General features: G+C 45.5%; 1 protein-coding gene across 1 annotated transcript in view; it reads right to left on the minus strand.

Annotated features, from left to right (window-relative positions):
* COL8A2 (collagen type VIII alpha 2 chain) overlaps positions 1-18492 on the minus strand; it is a 246041-nt gene that overhangs the window by 112321 nt on the left and 115228 nt on the right. Inside the window, exon 2 of the mRNA XM_060258079.1 lies at positions 11986-12049. The gene's annotated coding sequence lies outside the window, so the exon portion shown is untranslated. The remainder of the gene's footprint in view (positions 1-11985; positions 12050-18492) is intronic.

Genomic DNA, 18492 nt, shown 5'->3' on the forward strand with positions numbered 1-18492 from the left:
CCCGGCTCCCGGGCTGGGTATACCGGGACCATTAGAGGTCCCGGTTTAGCCAGCCAGAGAGCCGGGGGCCGCGCGCGCGGGCAGAGAAGGCGGCGAGTGAGGGAGGGAGCGACCCTGCGCGTGTGCAGATCGCCCTGCGCACGCGCAGGGACGCTCCCTCCCTCACTCGCTGCCTTCCCCGCCCGCGCACGGGGCCTGGCGGTGGCGGCGGAGGCCCGGGAGGGCGTCGGAAAGGCCCGCGGTGGCCGCTGGAGGCCCTCCAGCGACCACCGCGGGCCTTTCCGAGGCTTCCCCGGCCTCTAAACCCCCACCCCCCGTTGTCCTCCGCCCGGGAGGGCGTCGGAAAGGCCCGCGGTGGCCGCTGGAGGGCCTCCAGCGGCCACCGCGGGCCTTTCCGACGCCCTCCCGAGCCTCTAAACCCCCACCCCCCGTTGTCCTCCACCCGGGAGGGCGTCGGAAAGGCCCGCGGTGGCCGCTGGAGGCCCTCCAGCGGCCACCGCGGGCCTTTCCGACGCCCTCCCGAGCCTCTAAACCCCCACCCCCCTTTGTCCTCCGCCCGGGAGGGTGTCGGAAAGGCCCGCGGTGGCCGCTGGAGGCCCTCCAGCGGCCACCGCGGGCCTTTCCGACGCCCTCCCGAGCCTCTAAACCCCCACCCCCGTTGTCCTCCGCCCGGGAGGGCGTCGGAAAGGCCCGCGGTGGCCGCTGGAGGCCCTCCAGCGGCCACCGCGGGCCTTTCCGACGCCCTCCCGAGCCTCTAAACCCCCACCCCCCGTTGTCCTCCGCCCGGGAGGGCGTCGGAAAGGCCCGCGGTGGCCGCTGGAGGCCCTCCAGCGACCACCCTGGGCCTTTCCGACGCTTCCCGGGCCTCTACCACCCCCCCCCCCGTGCTCCTCCGCCCGGGAGGGCGTCGGAAAGGCCTCTCCGCCGCCGCCGCCGGACTCGTCGCCGCCGGACTCGCCGCAGGTAAGGGGGCCGAAAATGGGGGGGGGGGCTGGCGGGAGGGGGTGGCCTTCCTTCCTTCCCTCCCTCCTTTCTTCCTTCCTTCCTTCCTTTCTTCCTTTCTTCCTTCCTTCCCTCCCTCCTTTCTTCCTTCCCTCCTTCCTTCCTCCCTTCCTCCCTTCCTTCCTTCCTCCCTTCCCTCCCTTCCTTCCCTTCCTTCCCTCCCTCCTTTCTTCCTTCCTTCCCTCCTTCCTTTCTTCCTTCCTTCCCTCCCTCCTTTCTTCCTTTCTTCCTTCCTTCCTTCCCTCCTTCCTTCCTCCCTTCCTCCCTTCCCTTCCTTCCTTCCTTCCCTTCCTTCCTTCCCTCCCTCCCTCCCTTTCTCCCTTCCTTCCTTCCTTCCCTCCCTCCCTCCTTATGTTCTTATGTGACACAGAGTGTTGGACTGGATGGGCCACTGGCCTGATCCAACAGGGCTTCTCTTATGTTCTTATGTGACCCAGAGTGTTGGACTGGATGGGCCACTGGCCTGATCCAACAGGGCTTCTCTTATGTTGTTATGTGACGCAGAGTGTTGGACTGGATGGGCCACTGGCCTGATCCAACAGGGCTTCTCTTATGTTCTTATGTGACCCAGAGTGTTGGACTGGATGGGCCACTGGCCTGATCCAACAGGGCTTCTCTTATGTTCTTATGTGACGCAGAGTGTTGGACTGGATGGGCCACTGGCCTGATCCAACAGGGCTTCTCTTATGTTCTTATGTGACGCAGAGTGTTGGACTGGATGGGCCACTGGCCTGATCCAACAGGGCTTCTCTTATGTTCTTATGTGACGCAGAGTGTTGGACTGGATGGGCCACTGGCCTGATCCAACAGGGCTTCTCTTATGTTCTTATGTGACGCAGAGTGTTGGACTGGATGGGCCACTGGCCTGATCCAACAGGGCTTCTCTTATGTTCTTATGTGACGCAGAGTGTTGGACTGGATGGGCCACTGGCCTGATCCAACAGGGCTTCTCTTATGTTCTTATGTGACACAGAGTGTTGGACTGGATGGGCCCGTCCCTGTGGCATCGGTCCCATCATTGTGGGGCCCAGGGGGCCGGCGCAGCGGCACGCCGAAGCAGCCTGTCACTAATAACACAGGTCGAGATGCAGGACAGGAACCCGGAAGTGACTGACAGGCTGCTTCAGCGTGCCGCTGCGCCGGCCCCCTGGGCCCCACAACGATGGGACCGATGCCACAGGGACGGGCTCGAAACACTCTATGACCCCTCAAAAGAACAGCAGTCTAGCTCGCTTCCCCCGAGCCCTGCCGCCATAAGCCTCGAGGGGGCTCATTTTGCGGCATCTCCCGGCGGGAGGGTGGCATCCTCACGGGACACATATCAAATGAAAGAGGGGGCGCACGGCTATCAGAAACAGCCGGCGGAGGGAGTCGCGAGACCACCCCACTGGGGGATCCACACCCCGAAAGTGATGAAGGTGGCGCAGATAGAGCCAACAGAGCAAACAGGACAAAATAAATAGGCTGCATTATGCAGCACAGTTGAGAAAGTGCCTTATCCCATATACTGATGAAGTATATACAGGATTTGAGAACAAAATTGTTTCCGGCGGTGATATTTGGGGGATTTTTGGGGACGTCACAGGAAGTGCTGTGAAGTCACTTCCTGTTTCCGGCAGTGGCATTTGGGGGAAATGATGTCATTTGGGGGAAGTAATGTCACAGGAAGTGATGTCACTTCCCGCTTCCGGCAGGTGACGCGGGGAAATGATGTCACAGGAAGTGGTGTCACTTCCTGTTTCCGGCGGTGGCATGACGTCACCGGAAGTGACGTCACTTCCTGTTTCCGGCGGCGCGCGCGCGCTTCTCGCACGCGCACCCCTACCTTCCCCCCCCAGAGGTGTCCCTGGCTGGCCTTCAGACATTATGGTCACCCTAGGGCTGGGGCTTCCCTCGCCAGCTAGCTGGCTGGGGGGCAGGGGGAAACTTGTAAAACCAGGTGATCCCCCGCTGGGACCTGGGGATTGGGAAGCCTAAGTGGAGGGGATATTGCTGTCATTGATTCACACATGTGTACATGACCCAAAAGCAAATGTGGATAATGTGTGTAGGTGTGGTTGCATCCAGATTCTGTTTCAAGTACGTTTTCTAGTATGTAAAAACATATTCATGCTTCTGTCACTGTATAAAATAAAGCAAATCACCACATGCTTTGGAGACTTCTTACAGCAATGGCTTAGGATGTCTAAACACACCCCTTTTCATTTCATATTGTTTTCTTCTTCTCAAATACTGTTTCCACAACGAAAGTCATGAACAGTGAGCCATCACACACTAAAAGGGAAGCCTATGATTTGCTACCAAAATTAAAACAAGATTCTATTACAGTCTCCAAAAATTTAGCCACACGCAAAGTTATAGTTTTTGCATTTTGGCATTTTGCTCTACTTTCACTGGTTCATTCTTTTACACCATTTTAAATGCCAGTTATACACTGCATGCCAATTATATGGTACTGAAGGGGAAAGAACCTAGGCAGCAGCCCTAGTACTAATTAACTATCACATTTCATTATTAATATAAGCAGAGGGAAATATGTCTGTAGTTTTGTCCCAAGATGGCTGGGAGAACCCAAATCAGTATCTGGGATTTGTGAAAGCAAAACAGCACGTTCATGAAATCTGTGGAACAAGTCATAGAATGAACTTCCCCAACAATACTACAATGGGACAGGAAAAATCCAAACGTTCTTACCTTACACACATTCGCATCACCCCCTTGGGTACGGAGGCAGGTCACATGGTCTATTTCTGCCCCTCACTCAATAATCCTATTCCTATTCTTCCTCTCCTCCTCCTTCTGCCTCCATGCAGATATTTCAAGGATCACACGTCCCTTAATCCCTACCACGCTGTAGACAGAAGCCCTTTTCTTTCCTACTGTACATGACCAGGGGCTTTTCCTTTCGCAGATGTGGTGTGACAGATTTAACTATTCAAGGAGCTTATGAACCTCTGGTTTGTTCAGTAGGTGTGTTCATCCCCATAGGTCTCACGAGTCAGATATTAGCCATCGCAACCAGGGCAGATCTCTCACAGGATGTTTTTTGCTTTCCTGGAGCTCCGCACATTCCTGGAGCTCAGGTTTTTTTCCTTTCATGTACACTGCTGCAAATTTTGAAGTTATCTGTATAACCAGTGTAGACTTTTTAAAAATGTGCAAGAAGGATAAAACTTAAAAAAAAATATGCTGGGATTTTGACATAAAATGTGCTAAGAAAGGAGAAGTGATTTAAAAGTTGAACAGAAAATCAGGAATAAGAAGATATACAGATGAGAATATAAATTATCAGATTCTAGTTGATGAGGTATCCTATAGAGATAATGTTAATGCCATGGTTAAATTATCATAATGAGCTCTGTGTGGGGCTGCCTTGGAAAATGGTCAAGAAACTACAAGTGGTCCAAAATGTGATACCTATACTATTAGAACAGGTTGGTTACAGGGATTGTATCATCCCTGAGTTAGACAATTTGAACTGGTTATCTGTTTCTGGGCACAATTTAAAGTGCTGGTTCTTACCTGGGGTAAAATGGTGCAAAAACTGGCTAAGTAACAGGAAACAGAGTGAATATAAATGGGCAATTTTCACAGTGGAAGGTGGTAAGCAGTGGGGTACCACAGGACTCAGTACTGGGCCCAATGCTTTTTAACTTGTTCATTAATGATTTGGAGTTGAAAGGAACCAGGAAATTGGCTAATTTTGTGGATGACACTAAATTGTTCAGGTTGGTGAGACCAGGGAGGATTGTGAGGCACTCCAAAGGGATCTGTTGAGGATGGGCAAGTGGATGTTAACATGGCAAATGAGGTTCAATGTGGACAAATGCAAAGTAACGAACATTGAGGCCAAAAATCCTAACTATAAATACAAGTTGATGGGGTCTGAACTGGTGGAGACTGGCCGAGAGAAAGATCTTGGAGTCATGGTAGATAACTCACTGAAAATGTCAAGACAGTGTGCAACTGCAATAAAAAGAGCCAATGCTATGCTGGGGATTATTAGGAAGGGAACTGAAAACCAATCAGCCAGTATCATAATGCCCCTGTATAAATCAATGGTGTAGCCTCATTTGGAATAGTGTGTACAATTCTCGTCACCACACCTCAAAAAAGATATTATAGCATTGGAAAAAGTGCAGAAAAGGGCAATTAGAATGTTTAAAGGGTTGGAACACTTTTCCTATAAAGAAAGGTTAAAGTGCTTGGGGCTCTTCAGCTTGGAGACATGACAACTGAGAGGGGACATGATAGAGGTTTACAAGATTATGCATGGGACAGAGAAAGTAGAGAAAGAAGTACTTTTCTCCCTTTCTCCCAATACAAGAACTCGTGGACACTCAATAAAATTGCTGAGCAGTCCGCTTAGAAGGGATAAAAGGAAATACTTCTTCACCCAAAGAGTGATCCACTGCCACAGGAAGTGGTGGCAGCTACAAGCATAGACAGCTTCAAGTGGGAATTGAATAAACATATGGAGCAGAGATTCATCAGTGGCTATTATCCACAAAGTATAGATGGAACTCTCTGTCTGGGGCAAGTGATGTTCTGTATTCTTGGTGCTTTGGTGGGGGGGCAACAATGGGAGAGCTTCTAGTGTCCTGGCCCCACTGGTGGACCTCCTGATAGCACCAGGTTTTTGGCCACTGTGTGACACAGAGTGTTGCACTAGACGGGCTATTGGCCTGATCCAACATGGCTTCTCTTATGTTCTCTTAAGTACCTTTAAGGCTCAAAATAGCTTGTAGGTTAGGGTACCTGAAGGACCATCTCCTCACATATTATTGAGCCTGCCAGTTAAGATCTGCATCTCAAGTCCAGCTCCTTGTGCCCCTGCCTTCAAAGGTAAGGATGGTGACAACTAGAGATGAGGCATTTTCTGTGGTGATACCTCACTTTTGGAATGTCCTCCCCCTTGAGGCTCCCCAGCACCTACTTTACTTTAAATAGTTTGCTTCTGCTTTATAGATAGTTTTTATGCTATGTAAATCCAACAGCTTGTTTTTAATACTGTAACATGATTTTAATGATAAGTCATCTCAAGCTGGACTCTAAAGAGGCGGCACAGAAATATCCTCAATAATAAATAAAGGTTTAAAATATCTAGCCACGGCTAAGGAATGGATGCATATCAAAATGTAAAACTATACCTTTAACTGGATTTGCAGTCATATCCCGTAAGCATTATATTAATACTGAAGTGCTTTTTGTTCATTAAATCATAACTTCTGACACTAGCCTATTATGCATGGGTGTTTTGCCTCGCTTTCACCATGCATGTCCATTGGTTTTTTTATTTCATTCTGTCTCCCTTCAGTGCTCATTTCCCATTCCAGTTGCTGTTTCTTCAGGTTTTCTGAGAGGGCTTTTGTGCCAGGTTTTCCCTTGCTTTGCTTTTAAGCTGAAGGAAATTAAAAAGCATCTGATTCTCTCAGAGCCCGCCTTCTGCTCTTTTCCCACCCCACTCCACCACCCACACTGAAGTCATTCATCCCACTCTGAACCTTCTTCGGAACTCCCCCCTTCATCTGTGAACAAGCATAATTTCCCTCTTGTTTTTAATTATTTTTTTTTTTAAATTACAAGTGGCATGAGACTATTGCTGGTTTTGGATCACTGAATTAAAAAAAAAATAAAATGGAGGGAGGATTTAAAAGGAGCTGTGTAAGATTTAGTTCCCTGCTGGTATTGACTTGAAAGGGGGAGATGAGAGGAGGCAAATGGCAGTGTCCTCGGTGCAGGGGTGGGGGGGAGGATTTCAGTATTGCACACACATAAAATAACGGAGGGATGTTAACATGGAATGAATTGACACAAGATGAGTCAGGGAGGCTGCAAGGCAAGAGGGTGGGCAGGCAGGCGCTCTTTCTCACACCACCACCACTGGGAATGCTAAGTGATGACTGCAGGTGGCCCTAACGCTGAGGAGCTGAGCTATTGCTGCTTCCTGGAGCTCTTCTTGCCAGAGCTGCAGATTTTCCCCTGGTTTTATTTGATTTGTTATGGCTTGTTGACCTTCAGAAGATATTTAATTTTTTTTTGCATGTTTAATTACTGATATTGGGGTCACTCACCTTCTCTGTAATAATAAAGGAACTTTGCCTAATTTGTTAGACTGGAGTGTGGACCTTGGAGTCGAGGATCTCAGGATCCCTCCACCCACAGTCATGTACCTTATCAGCAACGGAACCTCTTCTTTCTGTGTGCATGTGCAGTAATGTCATAACATCATTGCACCATGTAGATGTTAGGTTTTATGGCTTGGTATTTTAGATTGATTTAATGTATTTATGTTTGAACTTGATGTACACAGCTCTAAGCCCACTTGTGGGGAAGGCAGTATACAAACCTAACCAAATAAATAAGTCAATAAATTTATTGTTCATGGGCATTGGCCTTCACAATTATCTAAAACAAAATTGCAAGCAACCAAAGTTAACAGTCTAAAACCTCAGCATTCAATCAGCACAATAATACTGAAACAATTCAGTTAGAGGAATTCTTAGAAACAAAGTTTCTAATCTTCCTAACAGCCAATCTGTAGGAAACAGAGGACTCTGTGTCAGAGAGCATATAAACTAATTTTTTGGGATCTGAAAAGGACTGTAGATTAGCTAAAATCATGGCCAGGAATTTATTCCTGGGCCCCGGATACAAACGACAGGTCAGAACACAGTGTGGTAGATCTTCCATAAAGCTTTTACAAAGGCAAATTAATTGATCAGTTGGAATTTTGGCATACCAGCCTGCTAATAGCTCAGTTGGCGTTATTTGAAAGCACAACGCTGTGAATGCTGTTCTTAAATCATGAGCTGTTATGCTGACCAGATAAGAAGCTCTAAAATGATTGTTCTTAATCTTTGTACCATGGGGCAAACTTCATGTGTGTAACTGAGAAGTTATCAATTATGGAGTCCCCTTTAAATACCCATCCCCGCAAATCCGGGTTGTTCCCCGGTAGCTGGAGCAAATAATTTAAAAATAGCACTGTAAAAAAAAAGGGGGGGGGACTAGATGTATCTTCGGGGACAGCATGGTTGCCCCCATGGCCAGCAATTGTCAAACTGGTATCAGTTCATAACAGTGTCATTCAATAATTATGAAGCACACTAAATTTGTTGTCATGTACTTTCTCAGCCCAATTTTACCATAGAGTTTGCCAAAAAAGTGGAGCATCACTGCACAACATCACTGACATAATGACATCACTTCTGTGTGATGTCACTGCATCAGGACCATCCATGCCCACTCCTGGAATACCCCCCAGATTCCCCTGCTGGTGCAACAAAGGGACCTGGCAACTCTAATTGTGGGGAACAGGCTGGTTGCCACCGTTTCAAAGGTCCCCCACTCTTCCTTAGTTGCCAACTGAGAATATGACCATTGAAGATTTCCACAAAATCCTAATGAAAATTATAATCTGTATGTGATCGTCAGATTGGATACACCATTTCATAACAATGTTATTCAATAATTATTAAACATGCTAGACAGAAACACAGAACATGCTGAATTATATAATTCCATTATTTCCAAATGTTTGAAAGACTGAATTGTCATCAAAAACATGCTGGAAGCTACAGGGAAAGAGAAGGAGGGAGGAGATGATGAAACAATAAAAGCACAAGGTGACAAAATCTACTAACCAAAAAAATGGAAAGAAACTCTATGGACACACAATTGCATGGAGAAAACGACATTAAACCTCACTGCTAATTTTTTTCCCTGTGTTATAAAGAATGATACTATTAAGTTAAAAACAGTGTTGTAATGCAATTTGCTTATTTACTTGGATTTTTATCCTGTCCTTCCCCTGCACAGGGTGGGACCCAGCAACTTAAATAATTAAAACATAATTACAAATATAAACCAGCAATCAAAATTATGCTTTAAAAAATCAGTCTGTTGTTTGTGGGACTTGAGGGGCCAGGTGGCCGGAAATAAAATTCAATTTCGGGAATTCCACACTTGAAAACTGTAAGTTAATATCCAAAGAAACAAAAAAAAAAACTGCAGGAAAAGTGGATCTGGAAAATATGGGGTAATAGGCCAGTAAATTCGGAGCTACTCCTGGAGCAGCCAAAAATTATGTGGAAAGTTTTACAAACACTGATGATTTAAGAACGCTGATACAGCAGTTTGCACGTATGCGGAAATGGTCAAAGTGAGTATTGATAATTCTCACTTTTTGTATTCCAAGGTATGACATGGTATCATAGGCCATATGAATATTCTGAACCTAGGGACTTCATGGAAGCAATAAGTCGCTGAAACTTGTTCCTCTAGCTTTGAGCACCATAACTCAAACAGGCCTCTCTTTGTAACACATCTCCCACACCTACCACTTTTCAGCATGTAACTTTAAGTATAAATAACTGCACTGGATGTACTTGTTACTTTATCATCTCCATTCTCATTTGTATCTGATGAAATAAGCTTTGACCAAGGTAGCCTTTCTGATTCTGAAGCCATGGAGAGAACTCAAGGATGGGGTTCCAGAATCACTATCAAGGGCCTAGTCGATGGCACTGCCCCCACAAAGGAGAGAGGGAGAAAGAGGTGGCCAGCTGAGCACCTCCTCCTCCTACAAAGGTGGCTTTAGAGCTTGTCTAGCTAGGTGCCTCCTCCCCTCTGCATGTGGGTGGCTCTGGGGCAACTGATGCCCCATGCCTAAGTCCACCCCTGGCTTTGAGTCGCAAAAGCTTATACCCTGAAAAAATGTGTTAGTCTTTAAGGAGCCACTTGACTGCAAAATTTTGTTCTAGAACTCAGAGATACATACAACTCCATGTTACACTGACTGGCGCATAGGAGGACAGATTTCTGCTTGTGCACTGGGCTAGATCCAGATCAACTCAACATCAGAATTTGGGAGGGAACCCGAAATACAAACTTCCATAAAAGTCTTCCAAGAAACTTCTTGTCTCTTTGTAGGAAACCCCTTATCATATTTAGAGGCCTAACATGTCACATGGACAACAAGTCAGGGTGCAGACAGACAGTGCATTCGCAACAGCACTGTACCTATGAATGAGCTGCTATTATGCAAAAGCCACACCTCCCAGCAGCGGAAAGAGAAAGCTCCTGGCTGCAGAAATCTTTCTTGCCTTTCTGTCCACTCATGCAACCTCCTCCCACATCAGGCAAGGAACTCCAAGGAGTTTTGTGGCTTGCCATCCCTCCCACTCTTCCTATAGGGGGATGACGTACCCCACAGTTACTTACCTGAGATGGGAGAAGGTACCATAGTTCTAACAGAGCAGGTGAGTCAGAAGGGAAAGCAAGCATCTTCCTGCTGAGAGTTTACTTTCCCTGACTTCACACCCATCCGCCTTGCTACTGCTATTGCCTCTTTCAGCTACTGATGCAGAAAGCACACCAAGGCTAGGATTTCCAGGCACAGCCTGGCAACTGGTGGGAGTTTGGAGGAGGAGAGATGTGAGGGGGATATCATTATGTGATAGCATTGCATCGCTTCTGAGAAAAAAACAGAAGTGACATCATGCTGCTCTATGAATTGCCAAAATTCTATGGTAAAACTACAGAGTTTCCAGTGATGTCACTTCTGTCTCACCAACTGTGATTCCCAACTCCCCTTCCCACTGACTGCCAGAGCACCAGCAGGCAATGGGAGCTGGAGGCAGGAAATCTCCATCCCCAGCAGGTCAATGGAAACCGTGCACAAGACAGAGAAGCAGCCATGAGCTGCTTCATTCCCCATCAACAGGAGGAGAAAAAAGCAGGAGCAGCCAGAGCAGCCAGCAAGAGAAGCTCATGCTACTCAGATCAAAGATTTGCTCAATTTGTTAATTTTACTATTCTGTCCTTGTACCATTTTACATTCTAAACCACTGCCTACCAGATAATTTCACTTCACTGTCATTGGTTCTTAAATCTGTACCATGTTGCATTCTGGGCCACTGCCTACCAGCTCTGCTCAGCTCTGTATGGCTTTGCTCACTGTGCTGGATTCCTCGTCTGATGAAGTGTGCTTAAGAGCACACGAAAGCTTACGTTCTAAATAAAAATTGGTTGGACTTAAAGGTGCACCTTGACTCCTGCTTTATTCAATTCACTGATATACTACAGCAACATTTATGTTTATAAAGAAATCTGAAAGAGCATTTCCAGAGCAACAAGCCTCTTTTCTTGATGCACGTCTCTTTTTACCTTTAATTTCATGCACCCTGCCTTTTAGATTACCAACACAAAGCCGGGTAGGCCACCAAGGCATAGCGGCATGGATCATGCACTGTTCCTTATGCCATTAAAAAAACAACAACCCTTAAGTGCAAGAGTATTGTCAAGTAGGGCCAAAGTATAGAAAGTGCATACTATGCCATCAGTTTTCCATATGCCTGAATTCCACCCCCCCACCCCATATAGTGAAGAGCAGACTGGGATGTTACAACCACCCTTTGGTAAGAGGAGCCATGTGGTCCCAGTGGTGCTGGCAATGGCACATGGTCCAAACAACTCATGTCTGGGCCACGGCAACCATAACAACAGGTGGAGCATCAGCAGTTGGCACTGCAGGGATTGCTCAACTCAGATCGCTCTTAGTTGCTCAGAGGCCCCCCAAGGCCGCATCCTACCAGGAATTTTTTTGATGTTAAAAAAACAGTCTTCCTCCATTTCTCTACAAATGGGAGAGGGAGGAACCTTATTCTGGATCCACGCCATCTTGCTTTCCACTTCATGTATTTTCCATAAACTCTGAACTAGCCAAGCCTAATACGCTTTATCTTCATTTTGTTGAAAGTCTCAAACTATAGAAGGCTGCTAGATTACTAAATTACTATTTAGTAATTAGATACTGCTAAAAGTTCTCATCCTCATTTTCTCAATGCTGGCACCAATTGCTGAACTGCAAATTTGCTGCCAGCAAAAACTGAGAAGTTTGATTGATAGGGTTGACCAAACAGAAGAGGATTCCAAAAAACAGAAAGCCCAAATCCAACCAAATGATTCGAAGTCACATACCTTCAAAGGAGCACAATGGCTGTCGGCTGTCCTTCTGTCTTTTGATCCAGATGATGAGCAGGCTCTGTAAGAGACCAACAGAGAACATGGAAAGTCAATGCAAAAGAACCAGAAACCCAACCGATGGGAGGTCTTCCCAATTCACTCCCTTTTCAATAAGCTCAGCCTCTCCCCTTTTCCTGCCCTTGCTTTGCCCTATAAGAATGACTGACAAGCCCAGCTTTAACGAAGGGATTTTGTGAGCTTAAAGCATGTGACCATTTTTTCCGCCTGTTTTGTCCATTAACCCCTTTTTCAAATATATCTCCCAAGCTCTCCTCTACAGCGTTTCCTCCCCCGCTCCCAACTATTCTTCCAAATGGGATCCTAACAGCTTCAGGAAACCACAGGGCCACAGGTACCATTTCTCTATGGAGCAATAGGATTGGTCACTTTCCAGGACCAGCCCCAATACACTCACCTAAAGAACACCAATCCCTAAGTGTTACGTAAGTGCTAATGGCTACAGGTTGAGAAACACTGCCTGTGGGGGACTGATGAAGGAAATCAGATATTTTCCCCTTATTCATGGATTTAATTAATTGTTTTCACACTCTATTACACCAGGAGCAACTGAAGGCTTCAATTCAGATCTGCCCCCTCCCTTTATCGACATCTTTCTACAGAACAAGAAGAGAATGTGGAAAAAACCTGGGCTGGAGCAAAAAAGTCAAGAGTTGGGAGTGGTAATCTGGCCCACCATCCTCAGTTCCCTAAGCAGAATGGCCTTCCTGTAACCCTGGCTGCTATTAAGGAAATCCGCAGAAATTCACAAGATCAGTTTCATGAATATTGAACCCTGTGGGTTTCATGTCAATTTATTTTCAATGAAGATCTGTCATAATCTTGGGTAGACTTTATTATGTCTAGCTTTGAGCAAATATTCATTTGTAATCTAATAGGTCACAGTCAGCACAAGTTGACCAGCCCCCCCCCCCCCCCAGTTATCCCAATGTACCAAACTGGTATTCTGAATATTTCACCTGTATGGCGCAGCCCATGATACACTAGGCCCTGGACAATCTTCTCACAAAGAGCTGAAATGGGATATTGATGAACCTGCATCTAAACTTGTGATGGATTTGTACCCACCACTGCAGTGTGCTGAAGCCCATACAAAAGCCACTTGAGGCTGAATCACATGACCTTTTATGTGAGGAAAAGTCAAGATTCAAATTGTTTTGGCACCTGTGTACTTTGAGGCTTTGGCCTGTATGGACATGCTAGCTGCCATCCGTGTGGAGTTAGAACATGTACACAATAATGTTTCTTGGAAAGCATAATGGCTCTGTGGTGACAGGCACTGATTCAGAACTCAGTCCCAGGCAGTTATGGAAACCCCTTCATAGTGCTCTGTAGGATCTGCTGAAAACCTTGGTGCCACTTTAACAGGCAGCTGAATAACAAGAAACTCCTATGGTACAGTCTACAGGAGCTTTGCCAGGCTAGGATGATTCACTGGAAACCATATAACCCACTTCTTGGATGTATAATGGAACTTGGAAAACTCCTGCCGTTACACAACAGTTCTTCAGAGAACAGCCTAGCATAAGACTGAGTCTTAAAGGAGAACATCAACAACTTTTTCAAATGAAGACCTTAATTCTCTGTGTTTTCTGTTTCAGTAACCCTTGCTTTATGATTGGCAAGAAGAGTTTTTGCTGGTGTGGAATGAAAATGTATTTTCAAGTATCAAGACATGAGATATTCAGTTAGCCAAGTTTCAAGTACAATTTTCATTAAAAAAAAAATGTTATTAGCTCAGCTTAGAACCCTTGAAAATGTTGGGTTTACAATGGAAACTCTGACAGAACTCTGGTTGTAAACTGAATACCATGCTAACACATCCAGTGCAAGGTGCAATAGTTTCCGTGGGCTTATAACAGATCCCAAACACGTTTCATAAAATTCAACACTCTATCAGATAGGCAAAAGATAAATCCTTGAATGATTCAAAGATTTCCTTGCCAGACTGGGGTGTCACACTGTGCTGGGTCAGAAGAAGACAACAGTGCAACTTCTTGGAGAGACAAAGGTTACTATGCCCCATTTCAATCTGAACCCACCAAGGCCAAACAGCAAACGTTGGTCTAGTTGCCTCCACTATGAGGTTGCATTCTCTGCTCCCCCACCTTGCTCAGCATTAGGACAATGTGAAGGATTCATTTGCCATAAAACCCAGAACTAACTGGCCACGCACCATAATAACATCATCACACCCACAATGTGATACTTGATCAGCTGGAGTTGCACTAGGATTGCCAATCCCCATGTGGGTGCAGGGGATCCTCCAGTTTGGAGGCCCTCCCCCTGCTTCAGGGTCATCAGAAGGCAAGGTGGGGAGGGAAATCTCTGCCAGGCACTCCATTATTCCTTATGGAGACTGATCCCCATAGGTTATTATGGAGAATTGATCCACAGGTATCTGGGTCTTGGGGGGAGCTGTTTTTTTAGATAGAGGCATCCAATTTTCAGCATAGCATCCAGTGCCTCTCCCCAAAATACCCTCCAGGTTTCAAAAGGACTGGATCAGGGTGTCCAATTCTATGAGCCCCAAAAGAAGGTGCCCCCATCCTTTATTATTTCCAATGGAAGGCATTTAAAAAGTGTGCAGTCCCTTTAAATGTGATGGCCAGAACTCCCTTTGGAGTTCAATAATGCTTCTCACAACCTTGCTCCTGGCTCCACCCCCAAAGTCCCCAGATATTTCTTGAATTGGACTTGGCAACCCTAAGTTGTACACTAAATATGATGGCCACTGATGGAAATCAGGAATACAGGACATGCTATTATGAAATTGTACGATGATGTGTGGAACTAAGAAGAGCGTCAATGGAGAGGGCAGGCATGGAGCTAATAGATGGGGTTATGGGGCAGGTGGGTTATCAAGGAATCAATAATCAAAGCTTATGGCTGTGAAATTTGATGTGGTGTACAGATAACAGGAGGCTAAGGGCAGGGGATAAAAATGCACATGGAGAAAGCAAAAAGGGACACGAGGCAGTTTATACTAATAGAAGTTTAATCTACTGCGCGGGTTTTTTGTGTCTCTGCCACTTTCCTATATTTGTGGAGTTCCTTGCCATGTTGATAACTAGACCAGAGACGTAAAATTTGCAGAATTTTTGAAGTCACGGGAACTATAGGAAATAAACATTTGGCGAACAATGGAAATACATGCAATAATTTCTTATTGTGGCTAAACTTAGTACTAGCATCTTGCATCAAAAAAACATTTCTCTCATTCCAAAAGAGAAAATAAAACGAATAAATGAATAAAAATGAAAAAAAAAAAAACATTTTTCCTCACTGAAAATTTTCCATTTCTCCACTACCTAGGTCTGCACAGAGAACAGAACAACACACAATAGTAATAGCATCTCTGTTTACAATTGTAGATTGAACTGGCATAATTCCATTGGCATGGTTGATTGCAATAGTGGTCCCACTACACAAAAAAGGTGATCACACTGACCCTGCCAATTACAGGCCGATTAGCCTACTCTCCATCATTGGCAAGCTTTACCCTAAACATCTATTAGTCAAGCTCAATCTCTGGATGTTGCAGGAAAAAATTCTAGGCCCTGAACAGCTGGGCTTCTGCAAAGGGAAGACCACTTTAGACCACTGCATTACCTTATCCCATCTAGTCAACAAGTACACTGCGCAAAATACCCAGAAATTATTTGTTGGTTTTTAGATTTAAAAGGCACATTTGATTCAGTTGACAGGTACCTCCTCTGGATTAAGCTAGATAAACTAAACATGGATAAAAGACTCCTTATGCTTATTAAGAGATTACACACTTCTACACCTACCAGATTAAATTCTCATTAGCAGGCAACCTAACATTGAAGATTGCTGCCAATGAGGGTGTCAAACAGGGTTGCATTTTGGCTCCCTTTTTATTCAATCTCTTCCTTAATGACCCGGCTATTCAGCTGTCTGGTCCTGACTGCCATAGTCCAAAACTCGGTGCATTACATGTACCCTTGTTACTTTATGCTGATGATACGGTGCTGTTGTCCTACTCTAGAGTGGGGTTAAGACGTCTGTTGTTCCATTCGTGTTCTGTATTTTACTAGTAATAACCTCCAGCTCAATTATGAGAAGTCCAAAATCTTAGTTTTCTCAAAAAAGTTGGAGACTTTACGAATGGGTTACTGATGCAAGTCAAGTATTTTAAATAGGTGTTTATTTTCAATATAATGTGACTTGGTCTACCCATTGCAAGTATGCAGTGAAGACAGCTAACATCAGTGCATCTGCCATAGCTCGCTTTTTATGGCAGAGGTAACCAATTTGCGCAGCTGCCATAAAAATATTCAAAGCCAAAGTGATTTCACAACTTCTGTATGGCATCCCAATCTGGATTGGATCTTATGAATGTGCTATCGAACATGTCCAATCCAAATTCTTGCGTAAAATTCTGGGCATGCCAAAAATGTGTCCCATATGCAGTTATCTGCTTAGAAACTGGCATGTCTTTAATGGTTACTAGTGCATGGCTCATGACCTTCAAATTCTGGCTACACTTGCACTACAACTCTGAACCGGGGAGCTATATCTCTCTCTATATGCTCTCTGAATTTAATTTATCAAATTGGTCAGCACATATTGATGAGAAAAATAAAAGCAATGGGTTTATCCCTAGAACTATTATCCATGCTGTCCTTCACCACCATAGTCCAACAAATTAAAAACAGCTTGCTAGATACTGAGTGCCAAGACCTATACAGTGTGGCTAAGAAATCTTGTTCCCCACTGAGTTTTGAGATCTCTCTTAGTACTGGGAAAATGGCTTCATATCTATCCGTCTTGCAGGTGCCACAGCAGCGTAGAGCTTTTTCCCTTGCCAGATGCAACGCCATGCCCTCCGCCATTCTTTATGGCAGATTTAACAAGACAGCCTACTCAGTCAGATACTGTCTCTGTAAGCAAAAATGTGTGGAGTCAGTTAACTCATATTCTTTTTTATTGTAATTTGTATACAGATCTTCGTCACAAGTATTTACATCCTCTTTTAGTTAGCGTGGTTGATTGTTCTGATGCACTTAAGGTCTATAGCCTTTTGAACGATACGTCATCTAGTGTCACTGAGAAAGTGGCTAAGTTTCTTTATTCTGTTTTAAAGGCACACCAGAGGATCTCATAAAAATAGTTTATGGTTATGCTTTTCCTGATGTATATGTATGCAATCGTTCCATTTTATCTTTTTTTTTAACCAATTTGCTCTGATATATATATCTATATATTTTATACCAATAAAGGCTAACTTGACTTGAACTCACAATAGTCTGTCCAGAATACACTGGATGAATGGCCACTAGGCTTACCAATTTCCTGCTCCTGAGGAAAATAAAATAGCCAGAAGTGACAGAAACTCTATGGCTTTACCCCAGAAGTAAATGTAACCCAGGCATTAGAAAGAAGGGCAATTTCAAGGCTTAGAGTCTCCTTTCTTAAAGCCACCCTCCCACTCACTTTGGCTTAAGCATAGTTATCTACTACAACACAGAATATACAATTTTACAGAGAGGGTATGGTACTCCCCACCAGGAATCATTTCGTAGAAAAAGAGGTGCCGGAGCTCATTAGCACAACTCATTTGCATATGTCACACACCCCTGACATCACAGGAAGGTGCACTAAATTATATCCACTCACCACTTACCTTAAAATGCTTCCTGAATTATAATTGTCTTAATAAAACCTTACTCCCATCAAACTTCTTCAATTATTTTCTCCTCTGTGGCCACAGCGGCATGCTGAAGATTTTATCAGTCTGCTTTATATGTTTTGCTGATTTTCCCATTTTTTTGTGGAGAAAAATATTAGAAAGTTTGTTAAATTTTAGAGTTTAGCAAATTCTCACAGGGGGTTTGAACAATGCAGCCCAGAAGCAAGGGGTTTTTTTGGCGGGGGGAGGGGGAAGGAAAAAAAGAGCACAATAAAATTTAGAGGTTCCAGAACTCTCCTCCTGTGAGCTCCTGCCAAAAATGAGGCCTGCTCCCCACCCCCAAACTCTTTTCCCTTCCCAAACCAAAGGTTCAGTAGTCAGTGTCCCAGAAGTGCTATTTTCCTATTGGAAAATTGGGAAATTTTTGGAGCGCACTAAAAAACCTCCTATGACATATATATGTAGGCTTCCCAACCCTCCCGCCCTGGCGGGGGACCCCAGGATTTCCACCCTCTTCCCCCGCTCCCCAAAAAAACGGAAGCGGGGGGAAGGGGGGATCCCGGAATGGGCGAGGCCGCCGCGCCGCTGCCGCCCCCTCCCTGCCCACCGCAGCTGCTCCTCCGAGATGAGCCCAGGCTGAGCCCATCTTGGAGGAGCAGCCAAGAGGCGGCAGCAGCACAGGGGAGGGCGAGGCAGGCCAGGAGCATGGCAAGCCGCGAATCCGGGCCCTTCTAGGACCCGGACTCGCGGCTCGCCACGCCCCCGGCCTGCCTCCACCCCCCCTCTGA

Source organism: Heteronotia binoei, chromosome 17 (genome assembly GCF_032191835.1).
Source record: "Heteronotia binoei isolate CCM8104 ecotype False Entrance Well chromosome 17, APGP_CSIRO_Hbin_v1, whole genome shotgun sequence".
Classification (NCBI taxonomy): Eukaryota; Metazoa; Chordata; class Lepidosauria; order Squamata; family Gekkonidae; genus Heteronotia; species Heteronotia binoei.